General features: G+C 39.6%; 1 non-coding gene across 1 annotated transcript; it reads left to right on the forward strand.

The window, feature by feature from the left end:
• Window positions 1-17,086: 17,086 nt before the first annotated feature.
• On the forward strand, window positions 17,087-17,249 carry LOC129688229 (U1 spliceosomal RNA). Its single transcript, XR_008721884.1, has one exon. It is a non-coding gene; the product is annotated as a U1 spliceosomal RNA (small nuclear RNA).
• The last annotated feature ends 9,484 nt before the right edge of the window (window positions 17,250-26,733 follow it).

Genomic DNA, 26,733 nt, shown 5'->3' on the forward strand with positions numbered 1-26,733 from the left:
TTAGTCAAAATTCAAATCCAAATATTTTGACTCTGGAGCTCACACGCTACTGTCTGTGTGAGCTCTTAATGTATTTAAACATACATTTCTTACTGTAAATCGTACTAGCTGTTCCTCCTCTGGAGAACTTAAGAAAATCAAAACTTAAAAGTGGTAATTAAAGCAACTTTCCTTTTGCCACTTTACAGTACCTTAAAATAGAGTTGGAAGAAACTGACAGATGAAGTTAGCCAAGGCTGATATTCTCATGAACCACCTGAGTATAAAAATGAAGTAGTCAGCCAGGCTTGCTATCACACATCTTTAATTCCAGCAGTAGGGAGGCAGAGGCAGATGGATCTCTGTGAGTTCAAGACCAGTCTGGTCTACAAAACAAGTTCCAGGACAGCCAGGTTGTTACACAGAGGAATTTTGTCTAGAAACAAACAAGCAAACAAAGTGAAGTATTCAGTATTAATATGATTTTGCAGGACCACAGAAACATCAAGATGGTTGTACTTTTCACCAAGCTGTTCACATGCTGGCTGTTATTTCAGTACAGGGGAATCTGTAATGATGCAGCAACCAGGACCACATTAGTAGCATAATGTACAACTGTAAAGGGGGCCAGCACAGACTACAGTAGCTCAAGCTAGCTATGACCTATAGCAATGGAACGCAGCTGAAAAAGTGACAAGTGCATGTCTTCAGTGCGGTCCCCTACTTGGATTACTTTAATGCCATCATATCTGACAGAAAGCTAGATAACATATAAAGGCTCCTGAAGTCATGGAAGGGTAGGTTGGTTGCTGGTAGCAGGTATCTGAGCTGTCTGAGATACCTGGAATAAAAACTAAGGCAAAAGAAATCCCTTCTAATTTTCAGTGGAGAGTTCTCAAAACAAGAACCACTCTCTGACTATTTACTACCGTGTGTCTATGAAATCAGTGATAAGAGCAATCACACAAAACGAAGCCAGTTTGTAGCCAGATGTTTGTCATAATATGAGTACAATAAATGTTTGTCACTTATGTTTTACTTGTGCCCCACTGTTTGCATTTATTAAAATAAAACTTTCGTCCCAGCTGCTTGCCTTGACTTTGTGGCTATTCTCAGTGGCTGTCAAGAGATGGCTGCTCAGTGGGTTTGGTGGTGAAGAAGTTCGGACGTTGAGAGCTTCCAGGAGGCTTGATGCTAAGCCTATTGCATATAAACGGTAACAAGAATTGTGACATCATTCAGAATTATGCGAACTATAGTAAAAACAAAACTGTCCATACACTGCCTGCTGTCAACATAAAGTGAGTCAGGCTTCCGGGTTGAGGCACTAACCACTTTGTTGATCAAGAAGAAGAAGAAATATTGGTGTTCTCTGGGCAATGGTCACAATTAAGGGCCAGCTGTGGAGAGCTGAATTTTTCTTCACTGACCGTAATGCCTCCCTCGGAGGTGTAAGAGGGAGCTCCAAGTTCCCAGTACTGACCAAATTTATCACACGAAGGGTTGTAAAGCCAGATAAGAGAGCCAAAAATTCACGGAGTTCCACAGAAGATGCACTGCCCTCCTTTTGGCCTCTAGCCACATCAGCTCAGAAAAGTAGTAAGTCTTGAGGCTTCAGAAAGAAGGAAAAGTGATTACAACTAGTTAAGAAGACGCAGTGTCATTTAATGAGTGTGGGTTATGAGTGAGTGTAAATGGTACACCATATGTATTCATTCTTCCCAGTGATTATGAAATGTTTGCACCGTGATGTCTGAGACTCACAGAGCCAACAGGGCTCGGGGCATGTATGAACTGGCCTGTGCCATGAACATGCTGTTGTAGTTTAAATATGAAATGCTCTTATAGGCTCATGAACTGGAGCGCTTGGTTCCTAGCTGATGCCACTGTTTGTGAAAGTTATAGAACCTTTATGGGATGGAGCTTTGTAGGAGGAAGTATGCCACTAATACATCTATCCTGATGTTGCTGTCACCTGCAGCTTCATGTTGGTGGTGACCACTTCACTTTTGTCTCTATTGGTTTATGAGAATGTCAGCTTTACCTATGTTATTGTGGCTGTATGGCCTGGCTGTACTTGCTATTCTTCTTCTCTCCAGTTCCTATGTGGGGGTGAAGATGTGATCAGCTAACTTTCTGTTCCTGGTACTGTGCCTTCTCTACCTGTACATATTATCATGTTTTTCTCATCATAATGGATTCTATCACTCCAGAACTGTAAGCTAAAATGAACCCTTTCTCCTCTACCTTGCTTTTGGGCAGGCTTTTTTTTTTTTTTCAGCAACAGAAAATAACTAATTTACATGGCAAGCCATGAGAATGGACTTTGAAGTCCATGGATAAAAGAGCAAATCAGCATCTGTAATGGCTCTAACCAACTAAATTTATGTATCAAATAAATTTGATACATAGGTATCTATCTATAGAGTGGAACACATTGTGGTTAGAAGAATGGATACAAGACAGAGATGCCATAGCTAGTTCCTTGTAGAAGTCTGTATGGCATTCCAAAACTCTTAGGCAGCCCCACAGGATATCCACACCATATAGTGTCTCCTGCTTGGAGAAACAGAAGTTAGTTTGACAGTTCATTTACCTTGACTTTCAAAGTTCTGTTTAGATACTTTCTAGGCAAGCATAAATCAACAGCTCTGAATTTCAGGAGACAATTTATTTGCTGAACTGGATGCTGACAACACAATCACTAGTCAACACTGTGGTTTCAGAAAAGTGAAAGATTTTGTTCTCCAAAGTATCCTTCTGCGACGCCCATCATCTCCTCCATACAACTCACAAATGGAATCCAGTATGTTACTGGAATTCTCAGTTTCACTGTATTTCTGGAATGACTGTTAAAATGCACCAATATAAGGTGAAAACCAACTAGGCTTAAAGAAGATGATAAGTCACTATACAAACACAAGTGCTGACAAATGTACCTTAGGATTTTCAACTTTGTCTTTCAAATTAATTTCTTTTTATTTACTATTATTTATTACAATTTATTCACTTTGTATCCCAGCTGTAGCACCCTCCCTAGTCTCTTCCCAGTCCCACTCAACATCCCTCTTCTCCCTTTATGCCCCTCCCCAAGACCACTGGTAGGGGAAGACCTACTCCCCTTCTATGTGACTCTAGTGTCTTATTTCCCTGTCTTCTTCTGATCTGAGCTGGCCTGCCTTGCCTCCCACATGCCTCATTCCTACTTTGCATTTGCATGATCCCTTCTGGCCCTGCAGTCCATCGCACCGCCATGTTGTTGCCAGAGAGCAAGAGAGGGTGAAGGCAGAGAAGAAAATATCTGCTTGGTTCTCACTTTACAGTTTCCTAAAGAAGTGAGAAGGTGTTTGTGTGCTGCAGGAAGGGAGTGTCTTGTGTGTGAAAGCCACACACAAATGAACAGACCCAACGAGTCTCTCTTCAAAATTGTTTCCTACGGAATGCTAGTCCTCACTTGTGTACTCAACAACACACCTCTCTTGGGAGGGCTACAGAAGACTATTCCATGTAGACCAGATCTGAGAGACTTTGTTCATGCCATTTTATGATTTAGCCAAAAACGAATGGTTAAAAATTAGTTCTTAGTAAGTTATGTATTTCATTACAAGTAGATTAAACTTCTGAGGATTTAATTGTAAGTTCTGCTCAGGAGATATCCATGTCCTACATCTTAGTCCTGCTTCCTGTAGGAAATAGAGGAAACCTTTTCCTAAGGACACCAATAACCTTGTCATGTTCTCAGAAACAGGCAGCAATGCAGCTTTGTCCATATCCCACCTCTGTATACTCTTGGTATCCCATTTTCATGCTGCTGATTATTTCCCATTCCAAGATTCTTGTGAATAATTTATGTTTTCCCTCTGTAAGTGTTCAAGCCCCCATGTGAACTAGGCTTCTGAAGAAACCCCTGAGTTGCCTTCTACACTGTGCAAGAAGCCAGCTGTCGGTATTACTTGCTATTGTGGAAAGGTTTTGATGTGTCTGCCGTTCCTACTCTAGTTTCAGGACTCTGCTCCGTCCATGTTCTTTGCTGAGACCTTCATTTCTCTTCTCTTGGAGTGAAAGCAGAGACCCCTTTTCCTAAGATGGAGAAAACCACATGAAGCTAAGCATCCTCCCAGCAGCCATTAATTGAAAAAACATTTCCATCCTTTATGTCTGATACCATAAGCAAAATGTCAATGGCATCATGACATCTCAAATTAACATAGTTATAATGAATGGTGTTTTAAAATATATCTTATTAAAATGCTTTAGCATTTTCTAATTACTATCACACATGTTATTTATTTGTTTTAAAATATTAACTAAACAGGAATTGTGGTATAATTCATATTCTGCACATGAAACAACCAAGCCTACAAAGGTACATTATTGTATTGCATTAAAGTTTTTTTAAAAAATCTCAAAAAAGAGCTATTGTTTTCTAAAACTTAGTTCACTATTCTTGCCAGATGTGCTTATAGAAAACAATTGTGTGAAACGATTACTGGCAAATAAAACCAGGCAGCTCAGGGGAAACAGGCTATTTAGAGGATCCCACTGAAAACTATTTTGTAAAGTAAATGTTCTCCAATGTATTTAATTTAAAAATCTGAAATTTCAAACAACACATATCTGCTGAATGGTGCCAGGAACTTTCACATTTTGTCTACTTAATCATGTTTTTTTGTTTGTTTGTTTGTTTTGTTTTTCTCTTGATTTTGGTATGCAACCTGGCTGAGTCTGGGTGTGTATAAAAAGACAACAGAAAAAATATACACTAACACTTGAAAACATATAATCTCTGAATCTAGACAGTGGTCAGCTGCTTCCCCATGGCATGGAAATTCTGCTTCCAGGACTGGAAAATGCACTAATGGTCTCAGTAAGCCTTTATCTTTCAACTGTCTTGCTGTTTGACCCTGACTCACCTGCTTTCCCCAGCCCTCTTGGGGACATACTTCCAGTCCACCGTGTGTATTTTGTAATACCTTCCCTTCTACTTCCATAGCATCCTTCACTGCAGCTTTATCCCTCCTGAGGTTGACAGCAGGACCCTTGACTCAGACTGATGAAAGACGATCAGCTCCAGATCTGTATTAAAATAACTTGGTCTCTTGTTTACTTTTCTCTTTGCTGTAACAGAATGCATGACAGAACAGTGGGAGGAGGAAAGCTTTAGGATAACCATCTTTGAGGAAAGTTGGCTCATGGTGTTACAGGAAGTATGGCATCTCACATGGCAGAGTGGCTCAGATTGTGAGACAGTTACTTTCAGTTTGGACTTATGCATATGACTCAAGACAGGAAGCAGAGAAAGCCAGAACAAAGGAAAGGTATAACGTTCAAAGGCCTCTCACCTTTGATCTGCTTCTGCACCATCATCACTCCAGATCTCATCTCCACAGGCTTCAACATTGTGCCAAGCACTCAAAACATGGGCTTATGGGGACATCTCAAATTCAAGTCATGACACACAGAAAGTCATAATAAAATTTCCAGTTCTTGAACCTTACCATTCAAATTCTGATTTCAGTTGATCTGTTTTTAGTCTAAATATGGTGGGTCTGTTGTTTTGTTTACTTTCTAATTTGTAAGCTACCCTTGGTACTGAGGTGTCCCTTGTTATAGACTAAATTGTGTTTCTCAAATTTCATGTTGAACTATCTACTTCCTCATAATATGATCCCGTTTGGCAATAAGGTCTTTATGGAGATTGGCAAATTAAATTTAAGCCACGAGGCTTGAAACATTTTAGATCTTTTGTTTTGTTTTGTGTTTTGAGATATGCTATCTCTGTGTAGTGTTGGCTTTCCTGGACTTACTTTGTAGACCAGGATGGCCTCAAACTCACACAAGATCTACCTGAGTCTTCCTCTTCAAGTGCTATGATTATAGGCAAAGGTGATCGAAAAAACAATGTGTTGAAAGCTTGGTCCTCCATTTGGCAGTATTGAGAAGTAATGGAAACTTAAGAAATATGGTTCCTCGGAAGGTGTTCTGGTAACTGGGTTGTGCCCTCAAAGTGAATATTGGGATTCTGGGCTCTTCTTTTTTGTTCTTTTGTATTTAGTTTGAGCCATAAGATAAGTGAGATTTCTTCTATCATTCTCTCACCACAATTTGTCTACATGACAGTATCCAAACCCACTGGGCCAACCAACTGTGAATTCATTCCTTTAAAGCTGTGAAACAAAGAGACCATTCTAGATTATCTTTTATACATTGATAAACTAAGTCATTTTGTTATAGTAAAAAAAAAAATCTGTTTAACACACAGGTAAGCACTAACGCAATACAAATTCTATCTTAATAAAAGAAGACATTTGGTGGCACACACAGAGACACACACACACAAAGAGAGAGAAAGACAGAGACAAAGACACACAGACAGATGATAGATAGATAGATAGATAGATAGATAGATAGACTGATAGATAGAAAGGGGAATTTTATATCACAGAAGATGTAAGTCCATCTTTTGTTTCCCTCAGATACCCTAGAGATAACTTTTTTCTTGTTGTTTTGATCTCAGAACTATGCAACAACAATTTTCTGTTGTTTAAGCCATCTATTATGAGAGCCCTAGACAAAAGATACATCTTTCAAAACCGTTTTGCAGTCATTCTGATGCTAGAGCACAGCTAAGTGACCAACTTGCCCCAGTTTACCCCATAAATCAGCTCTGAAGAAGCCAAAGAAGTTGGTCACCCTAAGCGTAGTATAACTGTAACATATGTACAAAGGTTACTAGGCCAGAAAACCTGATTTAAATCCTTATTATTTTTTTTTTTTTACTTATTCTTGGTTATGTTGTTTTAAGCTTTTGCTTCTATACCTGAACAAGGCCCTGAGTCATAGTTATATTTTATAGACAGCATGGCTTGGTACATATAGATACTCCTAATATTTCCTGACACAGAATATGAACACTCAGTAAATATTAATTAAAATCAATATTTCATGCATTATTAAAACCAGAAAATGCTCACATTGGTATTTTTGTTTTCATAGAGGTAAGGCAGTTAAAAGAGCCTCAACCTCTAATGAAGTCAGTGTCCTTGGTGCACCTTCGTTCATTCTAGTTCTGATTTTCTGCATTAGCTGAAAGTGCCTTCTCCACATGTCTGTGACTCTTGTACAGTACACACTTACCATAAAACTGGACTCCATGAACAAAAACATGGTGACATCCCATATTAGCTAATTTTCTATTTCTGTGATAAAGTACTATGGCAAAGGAAACTTGTAGAAGGAAGGGTTTATTCGGGAATGGTTCCAGGGGGATAAGAGTACACTACCCTCATGGCCCAGAAGTATGGCAACAAGCTGAGAGCTCACATTTTAACATTTTTTTTTCACTCAATGTGTTTTGATCATATTCTTTCCTGCCCTCACTCTCTCCTAGATCTTCCCCACCTTCATGCCATCCAACCCCATATTCTCTCTCCCTCTTCTCTCTCTCTCTCTCTCTCTCTCTCTCTCTCTCTCTCTCTCTCTCTAACAGTAAAAGCAATACTGGGAACAAACAAACAAGAAACAGTATACAAAAACCGTGGAGTCTGTTTTACCCTTGGCATGGGCCCTGTCTCGGGTTGTGCTTGAAGCACCCAGTGCCACTGCATTGTAGGAAAATGGTGTTCCCTTTTACAACATTTATTATTGACAAATATGTTCTTGGCTAGGGATGGGAATTTGTATCTACTTCCCCTTATCCATGCTGAATTTTGTCTGGTATGAACTTTTGCAGGTCTTGTCACAGTCTGTGAAGTCTTATGTGTATCAACCCTGTTCTCATCAGAGACATTTCTTACTGCAGTAGAATGATAATTAGTACAGAAATTCACTCCTGGACAGTGTATAGAGAGTGACAGACTTTGTGACTGTCCTACATGGGTATCTTCATCAATCCCTCTCCTCAAGGCTCAGGCGTCTATGCAGAAGAGGAGTTGGGAAGACTGAAGAGGTAGAAGTGGTGGACGACTCCAAGGAACCAGCATCTTCCAGAGAGTACATAGCTTAGCCGGCAAACAAGAAGCAGATCAAAGTGAAAATGATGGGAGTGTTTGAACTCTGAAGGCCCACCTTCAGTGACATACTTCCACCAGCCAGGCCACACCTCTGAAACTTCACCAAACTGTAAGAACTTGGGACTAAGTATACAAATCCCAGAGACTATGGGGGACATTTATCAATCAAACTACCATACAACCCCAACCTCCAATAAGAAAAGGGCTTGGTCTGGTACACTAGTGAATGATTAACCACACAGAAAAAAGAGGGAAAGTTTCATTCAAGAAAAAAGAAAGGCTTGCAAATAAAGGTGTTAGACCTTGGAATAAAGATGAAAGCTGGGATAAGTACAGTAGAGAAAATGCTACTGAGATGGACTGTGAATGAAGCAGACACTGCTGGACAGTTTCAGAGTCTGTAATTAGTGATCAAGGTAACGGCATCAATAAAAGCAAAGGGATATGAAACAACCTCCTAGGCAAGTAAAATAGAAGTCTTTTGGCATCCCTGGAGTATAAGAATGTGTTCAGACATGGTAATGGAGAAATTCAGCCTCTCCTGATTCCTCCTCATTTTGACATATGGCTAAATCACATAATTGGCACTCTTGTGAAGAGTCTTGCTTCCAGAACCAAACTTATAACTCAGTAAAAATGGTGCACTGATTTTTTTTCTTCTTTGGGTCCCCCAGGAAAACGTTGGCTATACAACTTTACTAATGGAAGCAGCTGATTCTCAGTGACCTTCGTGACATGGATGAACTTGTAGATGCACACACACACCACTTTAATTCTTAAATTTACTTTTCTTAGAATCTGTATTACCCAGAAGAACTTATTACTCCAAACCCTACTTACAAACCCCCTTCACCTAGAGCATCCCTAGACTCAGAATCTTCTTACACTGCAGCCACAGCTCTTAACTAATGTTGACAGGCACTGGCTCAAGACTAGGAAGACAAGATCAGGGCTAAGGGAAAACAAATTTTATCTGGGATAAAGGCTTCACTGGTTCACTCTGGACTTCCATACTCTAGCTGCCACTTTATTGCTTGGTGTTTATTGTAGTTGTTTCCTATGTAACATTTGTTTTCTTCCTTCTGGATTCATATGCCCTCCTCTGTATTAAATGGATCTTGGTATAAACTTACAGTTTTTTTTTTTGGATGTGCATATATGGCCCAATTCTTACTAGGCAAAAGATAATAAGGGCTTTGCAACTCTGGCTGTACAAGAGAATCACACATGAAGTCAGCTGCATGGGATCACCTGGGAAATTATGAATCTACAAAAACAGAAGGAGCACAACTACTGTGCAAATGAGAAATAAGACAGAAGGGGATGCTAACCATTTCCTTAGGCATCCAGGCTCGTTTATTTTTTTTTTTCTGGCCCTTTCCTCTTGCTGCACAAGTCTCAAATCAAGTATTCCCTTCATAGTGTAGCAGAATTAAAGACAGAAAGGCTATGTGTCCCACAGGTATTTCTCTACAAAGTTCCTCCCTTTGCAAGTTTTAGTGCAGAGGCACCATCTCTGAGGAGACAGGGTACAGTCTCCCACATTTTCTCTGTACCACTGATTACACTAGAAATTTTGGGGTTGAGGCTAGAATGCTACTCTAGGACATAAATCTTGTTTGGGAATCCAGCTAACTGCTTTAATCTTATATGAGTACTCTGGAAAGGCATTTAACACAACCATTCTTGGGAATCAGTGAAGTCTTGAAATTCCAAGGTAGAGACAGCATTGGAAGGTGATAGTGACTGTGGTGGGCAGCGAGGTCCCAGCGTGGGGCCACAGCGATAGCTTTTGGCCTTTCCAGTAAGCACAGCTGATCTCCTATAGTGCCACTTCCCTTTGGTGTGGCTGTTTAATCTCTGAAGTGCTGACGTTGCTCATTTTCCTAGGTATGAACAAGATTCAGTTGGTTTCTACAGGGTTGTCCATTTTATGAAGCTGAATGTGAATGAGACCTTGGTGTAAGTGACACGCTTGTCAAACCAAGACGTTACCGTGTTATTCATTAAGCAAATAAATTAATGTCAGGCTTTCTTATCTACTGGGCCATCACGGGACAGACCAGCTCCTTGACAGCATTCTTTTATGATCAGTTATCATGTGAGAGAAAAATAAATATCTTAGTGAAAGACCGGAGGGACGCTCTAATGAATTAGAGCATTTCCTACAGGGCGATGCAGTGCGCACAGTAGAGACGTGGTATATAGCATAAAGCCAGCCTTTCTGTGCTGCCTACACATCTAGCTGTGAGTCTCACTGAACTTCCTAAATCTATCCCTGGACCCACCTTACTGTTACTAATGAGAATAGCTGCATGTCTTCTCGTCCTCTGTCCAGGCACTTATCCCGATCCTCACCTTCATGCCAGGCTGTAGCTGTAGAAAGATACACAAGTCAACTCTCCTTCCGTGGAAACCAGGGGCCACTCTTCATCCTTCACTACAAGGCCTGTCTCGACATCCCTGAGTTTCAGGGGCAGGGGCTCCCTGTGTAGTATGTAACACCCTCTTCTCTCCAGTCCTGGCCTGTGGGTTCAGGTGACTAATAAATTGCTGTGCCTCTCGGTTGTGCAGAGCTAGTGAGTCTTTCACGGGATCAGACTCCATTCTTTACCACCGGGTGACAGAAGGTGATCAGACCTCTCTCCCACCCACAGCACCATGTTGGCCTGGGAGATTATAAAATGGAAAGTTGAGGCCCTGACTAAGTAGGCATGCACTGCTATCTACCTGATTCTGAGGCTATTATATCATATAATAAGGCTTAAGTGTCTTCAGGGCTGTGCAATTGTTACTGAATCCTGTACTAAGGACAGCTGTCGCCCCTTACTACAAGATAAATAATATTTCTGGAAACAAACAAGTAACACGGAGACTTCCACCTATACCATGCTCCACACTGCCCCATGATCTCACTTGGAGGGAACAAAGACAGGATAAGGGGAAAGAGTGGGCAAGAGGACAATGGAGCCGTTTGAATGCAGCAAGCACAACAGAGCACCCATTTCTCTTTGTAATATTCTAAGACAAAGATGTCGCTTGTGTCCCCACATGTCTGCACACCAAGTGCCTTTCAGCACATGGTGCAGGACTTTAGAGACTAAGAGTCAAGAACCAGACAGGAGCCTCTTAAGGGTGGTGGCGGCTGGCAGGGGGAATTATGACATAACTTGGCTGACTGATTTAAGCGTCTTGTAAAACAACATGCAAACATGCAAAACTAAGCATCTTTTTCTATCTCATTTCCAGACTCTTATCTTCCAATCCAACTGCTTCATAAAAATATCTTCCCTGGAGCTCTGCTGCTCATGATTGCACAAACTGGTAGATGCCTGAGATTGGTACAGACTTGAAATAAAGGTCAGTTTTGCCAACCCCAATTTCTTTTTCAGCTTGCATCCTGTGATAAAATAATTAAGAGGTTTCTGGAAAGAAGCAGCATCTATACCATGGCCAGAGGAACAGGAGGACAAGTTATGTACTGGGTGGCTGAAAGGAATTTGCCATATAAAGAAGTAGAGGAAGAAGGCTTGCAGGAGGATACAGTCACTCTCAAAGTGAAGGCAGAGAGCCACTTGCCAATGAAGAAGCAGGTCTGAAAGTCTGCGGTAGAGTTCACAGAAAGAACTTGGAAGAAAGGGAAAAGAGCTATTTCTACTCTTAGAAATTTTGGGTCTATATTGAAGGCAATAGAGAAGCATTAAATTACGTAAATGTGAGTATGTGTTTCTATGTGTACACATGTGCTTACGTGTATGAGTGATACGGTGTTTGAGAAGCTCACCGTGACCATTAACAGAATGAAGACTCTGCTGGCCAATTGAAAACTAAGGGGGAATAATTACAAGACTCCAAAAGAGAAATGAGCAATGGTCAGTCAGTAGCTGTGTCCACAATAAACTCGAGAGGTAAGTTTAGCTCATGCACCCTCAGAATAGAATCAGTGGCCTGGGGGAGAGGCACAGGTGGGGAAGAGGGAGTGTGGGATTGGGAGGGGAGGAGGGAGGGAGCTACAGGGGGATACAAAGTGAATAAACTGTAATTAATAAAATAAATAAAAAGAAGTAAGATTTGTGGGGAAAGGGGGGCTGGAGAGATTGCTCAGTGGTTTGGAACATGTTCTGCTCTGGCAGAGAACCTAAGTTTAGTTCCCATCACCCAATGTTATGGCTCACAGCTGCCTGCCACTTCAGCCCCAGGGGGCTCAGAAGTGTCACAGTACACACCTGCAAGCTCTTTCACATTCACATACCCATACACTGGTACATGGACACACACACACACACACACACACACACACTCACAACATTTTAAAATAAAGTAGTATATTTGGTATTTACAAGGCACAGGCAATATGCTCACTCAAACACCAACTCTTCTACCTTGTAGAGGAGTAGCCTAGGGCACCTTTTTATTGTATTATTTTTTTCTAGAACTTCTTTCCTCCCATGTAAAAAGACAAGTTTGGAGCCAATAGCACAGTCCTAGAATCCTAGCCCTCAGGTGGTAGGAAAACAAAAGATCAAAACTTCAAGATGATCCTAAGTTATATGGAGAGTTCAAAGCCAACCTCACCTACATGAGACTTTGTTTTTTGAGACTCAAAAAAGCAAAACAAAAACAAAAATGAAAGTATAAAATAACAACAACCCCCTCCCCTGCTGCCAAAAGAAAAAAATAAAACTAAAAAGAGATGGTTGGACTAGACATGCAATTGCTTTCAGCTCCTAACACTCTCTAACATATGATTCTGGACCAATTTGAATGGCATCCAAGGAAATTTGGTTAGTGAAATCCCAAATCTCATTATGAAGTGTCCCATGGATAAGAGCCCAGGACAGTTATGGCAGAACTTGAGGAGACTATTACTTGAGATAATAACAGTGTTTGTTTTTATACAACACTTTCATAGCTATAATCACCTATAATCTCTGTTCATCTTCATCACTGTGAGGCAGGAGTATAATGCTCATTATCCACATTTTAGGAAAGCGTTCCAAGGCCTTAAAAGCTCAAAAGACTTGTCTGGAATCCCAGAGAAGCCATGTTGGCGTCAGGATTGGCATCATGTCTGTGAACTTGTGAGAAGTCTGTGCATTTGTGCTGGGCTCTCTCCAGACTGACCTCAGTCTTCTGGGCCATGCCTGCCTAATGAGAACCCCTCCACATCCATCCATCTGGATGAGGTTAGCAGCCATCCACTTCAACTTGGTTTATAAGATCAGGAGGGATGAGTCTGAGTAAAGAAATGTTATAGGAAAGGATTCCCAGTAGAGTCACCTTGAGAAATAAGAGACCCTTGAACAAAATCCCAAGTTCTATTGGTTCTGTGTCGTAGTTTGCTTTCTATTGATATGATAAACAACATAACCAATTTGTTTTTTGTTTTTTTTATTTTGTTTTTTTTTAATTTTATTTTTTTTCTTATCAGTTACATTTTATTAACTCTGTATCACAGCCGTGTCCCGATCCCTCATTCCCTCCCAGTCCCTCCCTCCCTCCCTCATCTCCACCATGCCCCTTGCCAAGACCACTGATGGGGGGGACCTCCTCCCCATTCATCTGATCCTGTTTTATCAGGTATCTTCAGGACTGGCTGCAAAGCTCTCCTCTGTGGCCTAACAGGACTGCTCCTCCCTTGGGGGGTGGGGAGGCCAAAGAGCCAGTCATTGAGTTCCTGTTAGAAATAGTCCTTGTTCCCCTCACAATGGGAAACCAATTGGTTACTGAGCTACCACAGGCTACATCTGAGCAGAGGTTCTAGGTTACATTCATACATGGTCCTTGGTTGCATGTCAGTCTCAGAAAAGACCCTGTGCCCAGATATATTTGGTCCTTGTGGAGCTCCTATCCTTTCCTCATCAGACTAACTCCCCTTCTTTCTTATGATTCCTGTACTCTGCCAAAGGTTTGGTCATGAGTCTTTGCTTTGAAAACACGGCTAGTTAGAGTCTTTCAAATGCGCTCAGTAGACTCCTGTCATATGTTCAATGCACATCCCATCTGTCTTTCTAAACGAGGATTGATAATCTTACCCCATGTCCGCTCTCTTGATTATCTTTTTTAGGTGTATAGATTTCATTATGTTTATCATATCTTATAGGTCTATATAAGTGAGTATATACCGTGTTTGTCTTTCTCCTTCTGGGATATTTCACTCAGGATGATCTTTTCTAGATCCCACCAATTGCCTGCAAATTTCATGATTTCCTCCTTTCTGATTGCTGAGTAGTATTCCATTGTGTAAAAATACCACAATTTCTATACCCATTCCTCCGTTGATGGACATCTGGGTTGTTTCCAGGTTCTGGCTATTACAAATAATGCTGCTATAAACATGGTTGAGCAAATATCCCTTTTGTGTACTCGAGCAAACTTTGGGTATATATCTAGCAGTGGTATAGCTGGGTCTTGAGGAAGCATTATTCCTAATTGTCTTAGAAAGCGCCAGATAGATTTCCAGAGTGGTTGTATCAGTTTACATTCCCACCAGCAGTGGAGGAGGGTTCCCCTTTCTCCACAACCTCTCCAGCATGTGTTGTCCCTTGAGTTTTTCATCTTGGCCATTCTGATGGGTGTAAGGTGATATCTCAGGGTCGTTTTGATTTGCATTTCCCTGATGGCTAATGAGGATGAGCATTTCTTTAAGTGTTTCTCTGCCATTCGATATTCCTCTGTGGAGAATTCTCTGTTTAGCTCTGTTCCCCATTTTTTAATTGGATTACTTGGTTTGCTGCTTTTCAGCTTCTTTAGTTCTTTGTATATACTCGATATTAGTCCTCTGTCAGATAAAGGGTTAGTGAAGATTCTTTCCCAATCTGTAGGCAGGCGTTTTGTTTTGATGACAGTGTCCTTTGCTTTACAGAAGCTTTTCAGTTTCAGGAGGTCCCATTTATTGATTGTTGCTCTTAGAGCCTGTGCTGTCAACATAACCAATTTGAAGAAGAAAGTTTATTTAACTTACTTATTCTTTGTTGCTGGGGTTTTTTGTTGGCTTGCTTTTTTTCGAGATGGTTTCTCTGTGTAACCTTGGCTGTCCTGGATTCACTTTGTACATAGACCAGGCTGGTCTGCCTGCCTCTGCCTCCCTGAGTGCTGGGATTACAGGTGTGTGCCGCCACACCTAGCTTCTTCTTCTTTTTAAATCTTCAATTTAATTAATTAATTACTTAATTTACATCCTTATCACAGCTTTCTTTTCTTCCTCTCCCCCCAGGTCCCTCCTTCACACCTCCCCTACCCTCATCTTCCACTTTTTTTCTCCTCAGAAAAGAAGTCTCCCATGGACATCAATCACATTGGCATATCAAGTTGCAGTAGGATCAACTAACCTGGGCACATAGCGGTTCACAGAGACTGAACTATCAACCTAAGAACATTCGTGGGGCAGGCCCAAGTCCCCTATGCATATGTAACAGATGTGTAGCTTGGTGTTCAGGTGGGACCCCTAATGAGTAGAGCAGGGGTTGTCTCTGACTCTGTTGCCTGCCTTTGGATTCCTTTCCCATAGCCAGGCTGGCTTGTCTGGCCTCAATAGGAGAAGATGTACCCAGTAACTTGACTTAGTTTTTCTAATCATAATCTGTCTTTGAGGGAGGCGAGGCCAGCAACTTAAGCCGTAACAGATGCAGGAAGCAACTGGAGGAAACTTGCTGACTGGCTTGCAAAGGCTCAAATTCAGCTACTTTGCTTATATTTCCCAGGAACTGCTGCCCAGGCACCGCTTATTGTGGACTGAATTCTCTAACACCAATTACTAATCAGGAAGGTGACACCCAGACTTTCCTGCAGGCCAATCTGATGGAGTCATTTTCTCAGCTGAGGCTCCTTCCTCACTGATGACCCTATTTTATGTCAACTTGAAAAAAGAAAGAAAAGAAAGAAAGAAGCAAAGAAACAAAGAAAAAAAAACTAAAGAAAAGACAAAGGAAAAAAAAGAAGCCGACTAACACAAAGTAAATTCTTTTTGTTTCAAGGATCTTGGAGAACCTAAGTCTTTATTTTCAGATTGGTTTTCTGGCTTAGAAAATGAGACAGGATAAGAAGATTATTACAGAAAGTTAAGTTCAGGAATCCTTCCTTATGGTTTCTTCCACCATTGTACTGCAGCTCCCCTTGGGGACTGGGACCAACCGAGAGATAAATTTCCCCATAGACTTTGTATCCTTTAAGATATGGATAAAATCATTGTAGAGTGTTTTTCTACCGTTCCAATTTTCTCACTTTAGTTGGTTGAACCTACTGCTCTCTCAGCCCCTCTGTCTCCCATTACATGTTACACTCCATGACTGAGGGATTTTTACAGAAGAAAAGAAAGAAGAAATGGAGAGAAAGGAGAGGTGATTATATACTCATAGATATAATGAATAGCTTCTGGATGCTGTGCATTGTACAACTACTGTGTGTATGTGTACATGTTCATATGTGCCTCTGTGTCTATCTGTGTGTGTGTCTATGTGTAAGCTTTTCTATTATCAAAATGGTAAAATGATTTGCTTAAGATTAAATGGGTAAATAACATAAGATTTTGAACCCAAGAATTTCTGGCTGCAAATCCTTTCCACCTTAACATTCTACTTTTAAATCCAATGGCTCAGCTTGCTGTTGACTTAAGAAGTTTATTTAAACAGATGACCTTAAATTTGCATAGAATGGCTCCTACCTAGCACTCATAAAACACAGGGAAAAACCGAATGAAAGTAAGATGATAATTGCGAGAGCATTTGTATGTAATTTTCATGTTTTTCACATAACTACACTTTCTACTCATTTTTGAGAAGAAACAGAAGTTAATCCAAGTATAGACAGTAATTTCAGAGCCAGGGTTTGAATCCCAAGATCATGTCCTACATTTGACCCCAATTCACCATCTTCTTGTCTCACATCTTTCACTATCTGTGGTCAAACCACAATGATGATGGCAGATACCATTTCCTTCAACATTCTAATGGTTCCAAAGATACTGATACTGTTAGTAAGGTAATATGTCCACAAATATTGTCTCTAATGTAATGAGAAAAACTGTTAGTCAAATATTATAAGTTTAAGAAACTTATTTTTTTTTAAGGCAGCAAGTCTTTAAAGGAATTTTTTTTATTCTCATCTGAAAGGGAAGATACCATGATTTTGAAGATGGTTCTCCCAGGGCAAGTCTTGTCTATTGCACTCTGTGTGTGCTGACCCCTGAAACTTCCCCTACAGCACAAATTCAACTACATAATTTGTGGTAGTGGGTTACTGTGTTTGAACTTTCCCCTGGAGAATAAAAAGAAAGAAAAAATTGTTTCCACACTGCAAAATTAAAATTTTTTAATTTTATTTTATTTTATTAATTACACTTTGTATCTCCCATAAGCCCCTCCTTCCTCCCCTCCCGATCTCACCCTCCCTCCCCCTTCTTCACGCATGCCCCTCCCCAAGTCCACTGATAGGGGAGGTCCTCCTCTCCTTCCTTCTGACCTTAGTTTATCAGATCACATCAGGAGTGGCTGCATTGTCATCTTCTGTGGCCTGGTAAGGCTGCTCCCCCCTCAGGGGGAGGTGATCAAAGAGCAGGTCAATCAGATTATGTCAGAGGCAGTCCCTCTTCCCATTACTATGTAACCCACTTGGACACTAAACTGCCATCCATGGGCTACATCTGTGAAAGTGAGGAAGCATCAGTGAAAGTTGTTGGCAGAGTCTTTATGAAAAAGCCTGTAATTAATGTGAACCTCTGAAATCAGAATCCAAGGCCGTTAACCAGTCAGTCAACTCCCCTGAGGTTGGCATCACCCACTCACATCTGTTCACGACCAGCAAACTTGAACTGCAGGATGGTCCCCAGAGCAGCATTGTAAAGATGCTATCCGTGGAATGTGAATGCTGCCATTAAATCAACGAGTTGGTTCTCTTCCTCAGTCATGCACGTGTCTTACCTGAATATTCTTTAGATTGTACTGGGGAATGTTACCACCACGATCAGAAGTGATGCTAGCATGGTCATTTGTTTGCTTGTTTGTTTCTTTCATTTCAACATACAGCACAAACTATTACTAACTAAACCAATTTTGATAGACAGAGTGGATGAGGGAGCATAAAGTCATGGGAGAGTACATACAATGAGCAGGGGGTGGGATTAAACCTTGCAATTCAGAGGTGTTTGAGTTCTTTTCCCAGTTATTTTTTGAAGTGATGTAATTAACAAAGCCACACATAATGGAGAAAATGTCTCTAGGACAGTGGTTCTCAACCTGGGTTGTGACCCCCTTTGGCAAACATTTATCTCTAAAAATATATACATTAAGATTCATAACAGTAGCAAAATTACGGTTATAAAGTAGCAGTGAAAGTAATTTTATGGTTGGGTGTCACCACACATGAAGAACTGTATTAAAGGGTCGCAGCACCAGGAAGGTTGAGAATCACTGCTCTAGGGACTTCAGATGAATTAAAAAAAAAAAAAAACATAGCACATTCTCTCCCTTGAGAAATAGTAGTCATTTCAAATTGGATGATTCCTCAATCTCTTACTCAGCTAGCCTGTGACATTTGGGCTAAAAATGTCACTGCTAAGCTTCACATGAAGAGAATAATATCTCCTATTACTTCATCCTAACTACTTTAGTTTGTCATTAAATTTTAGTAAGCTCTAGTTCATCTCACTGGAATAGTTAATCATGTGGATTTTAACTACATTAATTGAGGCTTTGAATTTTAGCAGAAAGAAAAAACATTCTAGATAAAAAATTGTTAGAGAATTGGTGTGTGTGTGTGTGTGTGTGTGTGTGTGTGTGTGTGTGTGTTTGAGAGAGAGCAGTGTAAAAAGGTACTTCATACAGAAAGAAAGAGTTCTTATTGGAGGAAGCAGAGGGAAAAAAGAGGGGGAGAAGAAACAAACATTCCTAATGAAGGCCATTGTTTTGTTTTTATTTTGATAAACTTTCCATATGTCTTGGTTGGGTTTCCATTGCTGTAATCAACATCACACACACACACACACACACACACACACACACACACACACACACACACAAATAATAAATAAAAAAAGCAACTAGGAGAGGAGAGGAAAGGCGTTATTTGGCTTAGGCTTCCACATGCCACTCTGTTACTGTCGGATGTCAGGCAGGAACTCAAGACAGAAACCTGGAGGCAGAGGCTGATGCAGAGGCCATGGCAGCGTGCTGCTTACGACCTTGCTCCTTCTGGGTTGCTTGTTGACTTTTATACACCCAAGGACCACCTGCCACAGGTGGCACCACACACAGTGGGCTGTGCTCCCTCACACCAGTCATTTATCACGAAAATGCCTGTGGTGCAGAAGCAGAGGCCAAACAAACCTTTTGCTCCCCAAGCCACTCTTGGTCATGGCATTTTATCACAGAAATAGAAACCTAACTAAAACATTTTACAAGGTGTTATTCCCAGTCACGTGGAAATACTAAGTGCTGCGTTGGTTTCTTTTGGAAGGGATGAAGCTGACCTTGCCATGAATCACCAACAGAAGCCACCTTGATTAGTATCCTGCAATATTTTAGTAATATATTACATGTGCCAGATCTTATCTGAAAACACTGATTAGATTTTTTTAAAGAAAGGAGCAAAGAGAATATTTTAGACATAGCAGTTTTGCTTAAATTATATTTCCATACCTAAAGAAACAAAGAATTTAAGAACTTCAAACCTGTTAATCTTAGAAATTGGTGTTTTAAAGTTCCTGGTTTCATGAAAGTGGATTGTAAAATCCACTTTATCCGAAGAGGCATGGCCCCTGTCAATGAGGACGGCATCCCAAGCTTTGGCACTCGTAGGGGTACTCTCACAGATAACAGAAAGGAATGAGTGCTGTCTCATGCTCTCAAAAATAAGCATTTAACCAGGAACACCAATAAGCTGAGAAGAGCTAACACCATGAAAGTAAGCAGAAATGAGATCGTAATTTGAAAAGCTTTCAAAATAATATACTAAAATATTCTCAAGGACATAACTAGGAAAAATCACATTTCTGACAAGAAGTTATAAAGCAAAAACAGAAGATTATGAAACAAGAGTAGGCAGCTTTTTTAAAGAGTTCATGTGGTAAAGTGGAAAATAAAATGATTTTAAGAAGAATAGCCAAAATGCAAACTAGTAAGCTAAATGTTGAATTGAATATTTAGAAGCTAAAACACAAAAATAAAATCAAGTGTAATATTAAAAAATCTTGAAAGTTTAAATATAATATCACACATAAATATTGGCAAAAATATAGAAGAGACTATTTATTTTTAAAAATGCCTGAAAACATCCTCAAACTAAAATAAGCAGAATATGTGTTCCTGGGGTTGAGAACCTGAAGAGGATCGCCAAGTACAATATTCCTAGACACTTAGAGGCATAATATCAGAACATCAGGAACACAGACATTTAGAAGCTGCCAGAGGGGAAAGGCAAAAAGCAATGAGAACAGAGTGACAACTGTCATCTCATCTGGCTAAGGTGGGATGTTTCCTTTGTGGCTGAGAATGTCCGTTTTGTGAGTCAGGTACCTTGAGAACAGCAGACACAGTTACCAGAAGAGCTTGTAGTTGAACCCAGAGGCTAGCTCACAGTCTAGTGTTCCTTCCCCCTACTGTACCAAATAAATGCCATTGCATTTTGTGTGCAATTAGAGAATGTGTATTTTTCCTATACATCTTAATATTCCACATATAACACATTATATATGATGATAGAAAACAATGAATTATTTAATTGAAGTATATCAAGCACCCATTCATCTGAGAAGTATATAAATGCTTCAGGTGTTCAAAACGTTGTCTTCATTCATATCGTGTGTGTGTGTGTGTGTGTGTGTGTGTGTGTGTGTTTCTTTGCTCTTACAAAAGAAAAAAGTTTAGCCAAGTAGCCACAAATTGGAATTACAGGATAGGTGGAAGATTTTGTTTCATTCCATCTGGGCATGGTTTCAGAAAATGCTGAAGGTGTCATAAATTAGGTTCTCCCACAGTACTCAAAGATTCCGATGCTCTTCACTCCATTCACTAGGATTACCTTGGTGAGATGAACAATGTGTCTTCTGGTAACATTTGTTAGCTTCAAAAGCAGAAGCCAGCCTGACCTCAGGAGGACTGGGTGATCTTGTCAAGGGAAGTACAACCTAGGGGGCAGAGTTGCCATTTCTTTAACAGGTCATTTGGTTCCACATATAGTAGCTTCTGAAGTCTCTGAACACTCATGTTCTCTTCTCGGTTCCTCTAACATAATGTTTCTATTCCAAGCAAGAGAATTTTCTTGTTCTTTCATTCATTGTGCTGATCTTAATGCAGATCTCTAGCTGGGCTGCTTTGTCCTAGAGAGATGCTCACCCATCTTTCACCCATAAAGGGCCACCTTGAGGCAAATATTTTTCGCCACGTTGTACAAAGTTTGTAATGATCATGTTTTCTCCTTTGTTCTCCTAAAATGTTGTTTGTTTAGTACATCTTGGCAGTTTCTGGATCATCTGAAAACCTTCCTGATCATACTTAGGCATGCTTAGCGTATGTCTATGATTTTATATCTGCTACTGAACTTTACCCACACAATAAAAGGCGCCATTAAAAAGTCCCAGTTAATGAGTGAGAAAGCTCAAGTTAAGGGAACTGAGTAACTCCCTAAAGGTCAGGAAGCAAATAAGTGTCAAATCTGGGACAGACCAATGAGAGCAGCACAACATTGTACATTTAGGCTGAGCACAAAGAGGCCCGGTAAGATTTGCTTCTCAACCCAATCTCTCTGTTCAAGAGCTACCAACATGCTCTGCACAGGGGTAGGAATGTCTTTTCCTAATCGGTCAAAGGTCTACTGAGGGACCTATTTCTCTAAATCCAAAACCCGCATTTAATCTTATGATATCCTTCTAAAACATGAAATAATGATTTCATAGTCCCAGCAAACTGTGAACTCCTCAAGGGCAAAACTATATCCCTTACTACTCCAGCTCCACGTGCCCTATAGTCAGGCACAGAAAAGCCTCCTGTCTCATGTCCTTGACATGAATGGAGTATGCCTCAGGATGAAATTGCTGCACGGCTTTGCAAGGAATTCTGCAAGTGCAGTGGTCTTGAGCAATGCACATGTTGGTAATGTGTTGGGAATCTATAAGTCTGTATACTCACAACTCTGGGAAGGAAGTGACACCAGCTCTCTACCGAGGAGTGAACCTAGACTATGTATGGTCCCTACTGTTTTCACTGGCTTTCAAACAATAGCAGCTCTGTCGTGATGATTTTCTCAGGAAAATCTTTTTATTCTTTTCTTTTGCCCCATGACTACTTCCTTCTTTAGAGCAGTATAAAAAGGTATGAAGAATGAGCATGGAATCATGCCTCGGAGATTCCAAAAATAATAACTTGTCTTGAAAGGTTAAAGTCTGTGATAAATAACATAAGCTCCAGGCATGTTTATGGAGTAAAGGAAAACAATATTACTTTTATTTATCTACATGTAAACATTTTTATTTTAAGTAATAATAAATGTAGGTTTCTAGCATGTCATTTGCCTGAGGTGCCCAAGATGATGATGGTGATAAGTAGAGAGCCTGAGAATGGATTTTTGGCCCACCACTGAGTCTATCACTTCTTCTTCCCTTCAGCCACTGTGCCCTGGACTGCAGAGGGTCTGAGGGCCCCTGGATTGCCATTACAGAATACTGCTTTACTATTCCTTCAGCTACTCATGAATGCTAAGCCACATAATGGTTTCAGAAAGTCTTCACAAGTATGGTATCTTAGTGAGTTTAAAATGAATTTTTCTATTTGTCCTTTAGAAGGTATGAGGAAAACATTATATCCTAGTCAGGTAAAAATTCAGTAAAATCATCCCCACTAGCTAAGAAAATGATCAAGAAACACAGTTCTGATCCAACCCATAGGCAACACTTAACCCTCAAAAGGACATGCTTTCCCAAACTACATGTCTGTCCTACTAGAGTTAAAATTAGATACACATCATTGTTCGATGTTGATATAGAAATCTCTGGCAAACAGGCTTGAATCCAGAACCTTTTACAGAAATGACATCTTCCCAAATACAAAGGACTGAACAAGTGATGTTCTCACCATTTCTTTTTTTAAGGTATCTTCTTTCTATGTCTTAGAACTAACTACGATCTAGCAAGCCTCAGGGCATGAGCAAATACTGCCTCTATTGGTGGTTGTTATTTCAAAATGAAATGGCCCAAACATGAAGTATTTTCTTTTTATAATAATGTTAATTCCTATGTCCTGTAGACTTGCTGCATTAATATGATTTACTAACCCATTTATCCATTTTGGGACAAATATTTATTGTTCTCCTACTAGTACTTTGGGCTAACTTATCAGGGTGTTTAGGAAGGTTTGGGGCTTAAGCAGTTCTCTGGCTGAGATATGGCAGTATTGCTATCTATTTTTTGATGAATAAGGGAATTGGAAAGTGACTTTCGGGAAACAGGAAGCTCCCTGAGCCTCTGAGATATGCTGTTTGTTCCTTTCTCTTCACTCCCTTCCATACCGAAAATGGCTATAATGCTGCCATTGTGGGTTTTCCTTATAGGCAGTAAAGATACACAGACACTCATCAGATTTTTCTTCTAAAGAAAAGTAAATTATATTTTATGACCAAATTTATGGTTCACTCATTGGAGATATGTGTTCATTTTCTCACTCTCTTTTTTTATCATTTAAATTTTTTTTCTTTCTTAAGTCCTTTATAGATGGGGAAATCTCTTTTAAATAGAGAAGGCAGCATCTCTACTGCTCTTTAACTACACAAACCTACACACTAGAAAAACATGAGTCTAAGTTCTCGCTGCAGAAGTAAGGTTGGATTTTTCTGGGAAATCGTTTCCTATTTCACTATTTTATGAATTTAAAGAAATGTAAACAGTCTCTAGATGTGGATCTCCTCTTTTGTGTCAGAACTGGAACAAACTGAAACAGGTATTTCAAAGGCCAATCTCTACATCCTGGAGTCTGTGGAGCAAAACTATCATTTCCAGCACTGGACTTCCCATCCATCGTGAGAAGGTAAAGACCCAATAGGGAATATAGATCCTATTTATGTCTCTTATTTTCAAAATTATAATGATATTCATTTCTTTAAATCTTTGATTTTGATGACTGTGAACTCTGTCATACTTTAGGGAGAAATATAGATAAAGATTCTTTGGTTTACTTTAGCTTTGGTGAGAATACATGGAGTGTTAGGAAAGGCAAAGGGCTGTGATAAGCCGTGTAAGGAGGAGGCTCTACACACAGCACTTAGCAGTACCAACAGGAGTTGATGTTAACACAGTATTGACAATCGACAAGATAAAAAATGTTCCTGCATAAAAAAGTGAGAATAAAGGAAAAAAAACAAAGAGAAAGCAAAGGAGAGATAGATAGATAGATAGATAGATAGATAGATAGATAGATAGATAGATAGACAGACAGACGACAGAGCAGGGTGAACATAGATGTGTATGTTTATCACACCTCTCAACTCTCAGAATGACACAAGAACTCAAAACATACAAGAATTGATATAAAGCTAATTTATGCGGGCAATACCCCAAAGAATCCAAGAAAAGAAATGTAAAGTTAGTTGTCTTTAAGATTTATTTATGTTTGTTTGTTTGTATGCATGCATGTATTCACATGTGAGTAAGGAAAGTACATCAACTATGTGTGTGCTGGGGTCAGATAATGGGGTCAGGTGTCTTTGCCTATTATTCTGCATGCACTACATTGAGACAGGGTCTCACCTTTCTGAAGCTGGACTTGGGTTTTCTCAGGTGGGCTAGAAGCCCATAAATCCCAGTAATCCTGATATCTCTTCTTCCCTTAGAACTTCCATGACTGGGAGACTGACTTGGTACATGGGATGAAGAGATCTGAATGCTGTTCCTTGTGATTATGCAGTGAGTGTTGGTTAACTACTGATATATCTCTCCAACCCTTGTAAGCTATTTGAAGTAAATATATTTACTCTAAAGCTTAGGAAACTGACATAAAATTTCAAGGAAAGTGATTAGCTCATACTTAATATAAACATGACATAAACAAGCAAATATGTCCACACACCAGCATAAACATCAGACTGCAAAATCTACTCACAAAGTGTGTAAATATCACACAAATATTATAAAGTGGCTGTTTACTGCATCCAAGTTAGACTTGGAATATTGAAAAGCTCTAGAAAATATCTTCAAGAAATAGGAAAGCAAAAAAAAAAAAGTTGGGGAAATTAAGCAATAATAACAGATATCTGGATTCTTTTCAGGGTGTAAAAATCTCGAAATCACTGATCTTAGTAGAACATGGAAAAGCATACAATACATGAAAACACAGTTTTTCTTAAATCTGGAGGTTTGTGAGATAGCTAACTAGCCTATGCCTACAGAAAGAGGGAGGTCTTTGGGGAGAGACAAGATATAAGCTCATGCTCATCTGGAGCAAATGCTGTTAGAAAATAACTAAAGTATGTAATTATAAAAAAGTAATAAAATCAATGCTTACTTTCTAGTAAATGTTGCATTAAAACAACAGCAGCTTATGGGTAAAGGAGAGCAAAAATATTCAGAAAAAGACTGCTGAGTTTTGGGAACAAAGCAAAATACAGATTTAAATGGTGAAATAGATGTTATTTCTATAGATGTGAAATCTATCCCCTGCAAAGTATTAAGCACTTCTAGAGGATTTGAAGCCAAGAGTAAATTTTAATACAACAGAAGTCAAGCCCAGCACAGCTCCAAGCTAACTGACGGATGACCTCTATCATCACTACTAAAATCACTGGGAAAAAAAACTCTTCCTATTTCTATTTTTAATACTTCTTACCTTATTCTACATCGTCTTACATATGATACTCATCTTTGAACATAAATTATGAATCAAAAATGAAAATAACATTCCCAGGAGAAACACCAGTCAGTAAAACCAAACCTAGATGTTTCAATTACCAAAGAATTTGAATAGTTGTGATTGATATGGTACAGGATTAAGGAGAGGAGGTGGAGGTTATGCAGAATGTGTATAATAACTTTTTTTGGGAAAGATGCAAAAATGAAAACAGTAAGAGCAAAGAAATTTTAAGAAGAGCAAAAAAAAAGAAAGAAATTGGGAAATATATTTATTAAAATTATACAAAGAATTAGTATCAGGGAGATGAGAACTTTCATATATGTCAATAAAAAGTAAACAAACTGGAAGAAAGAATTGGAAAGGTAAAATCAGGAGTCACATAATACAAAACTGTGGGAAAATACCAAACAGTTTGTATACATATAGAAGTAAATGCTTCAGAAATAAGAAGTAAGGATATTAGTAAAAAAATGAGGCAGTGTAAGTATGTAACAGATTTTCAAACTTAGTAAAACAACTGAGTCATAATTCAAAAAGTTTTCAGAGAATTCCAGTCATTATAATTACCTGATCCTACATTTGAACTGTTTACAATCAAAATTGAATTGAAAATCCCAAAGGAAGCAGTAGTAAGGCAACAGGAGACTTTAACATTGTGTACAGAGTGAGAAAGGTAAGCCACACAATGGACTATGATCTCCATACAGTCTTGTCTTAGTTGGGGTTACTATTGCTGTGACAAAACACCATGACAAAAAAACAACTTGAGAAGGAAAAGGTTTATTTCATTCACAGTTCCATCTTCAAAAGCATTGGGGTCAGGAACTCAAACAGGGCAGGAATCTGGAGGCAGGAACTGATGTGAAGGCCATGGAGGGGTACTGCATACTTTTTGATTCCCATGGCTTGCTCAG

The sequence above is a fragment of the Psammomys obesus genome, unplaced genomic scaffold (assembly GCF_907164565.1).
Source record: "Psammomys obesus unplaced genomic scaffold, mPsaObe1.curated_primary_1811, whole genome shotgun sequence".
Taxonomy (NCBI): domain Eukaryota; kingdom Metazoa; phylum Chordata; class Mammalia; order Rodentia; family Muridae; genus Psammomys; species Psammomys obesus.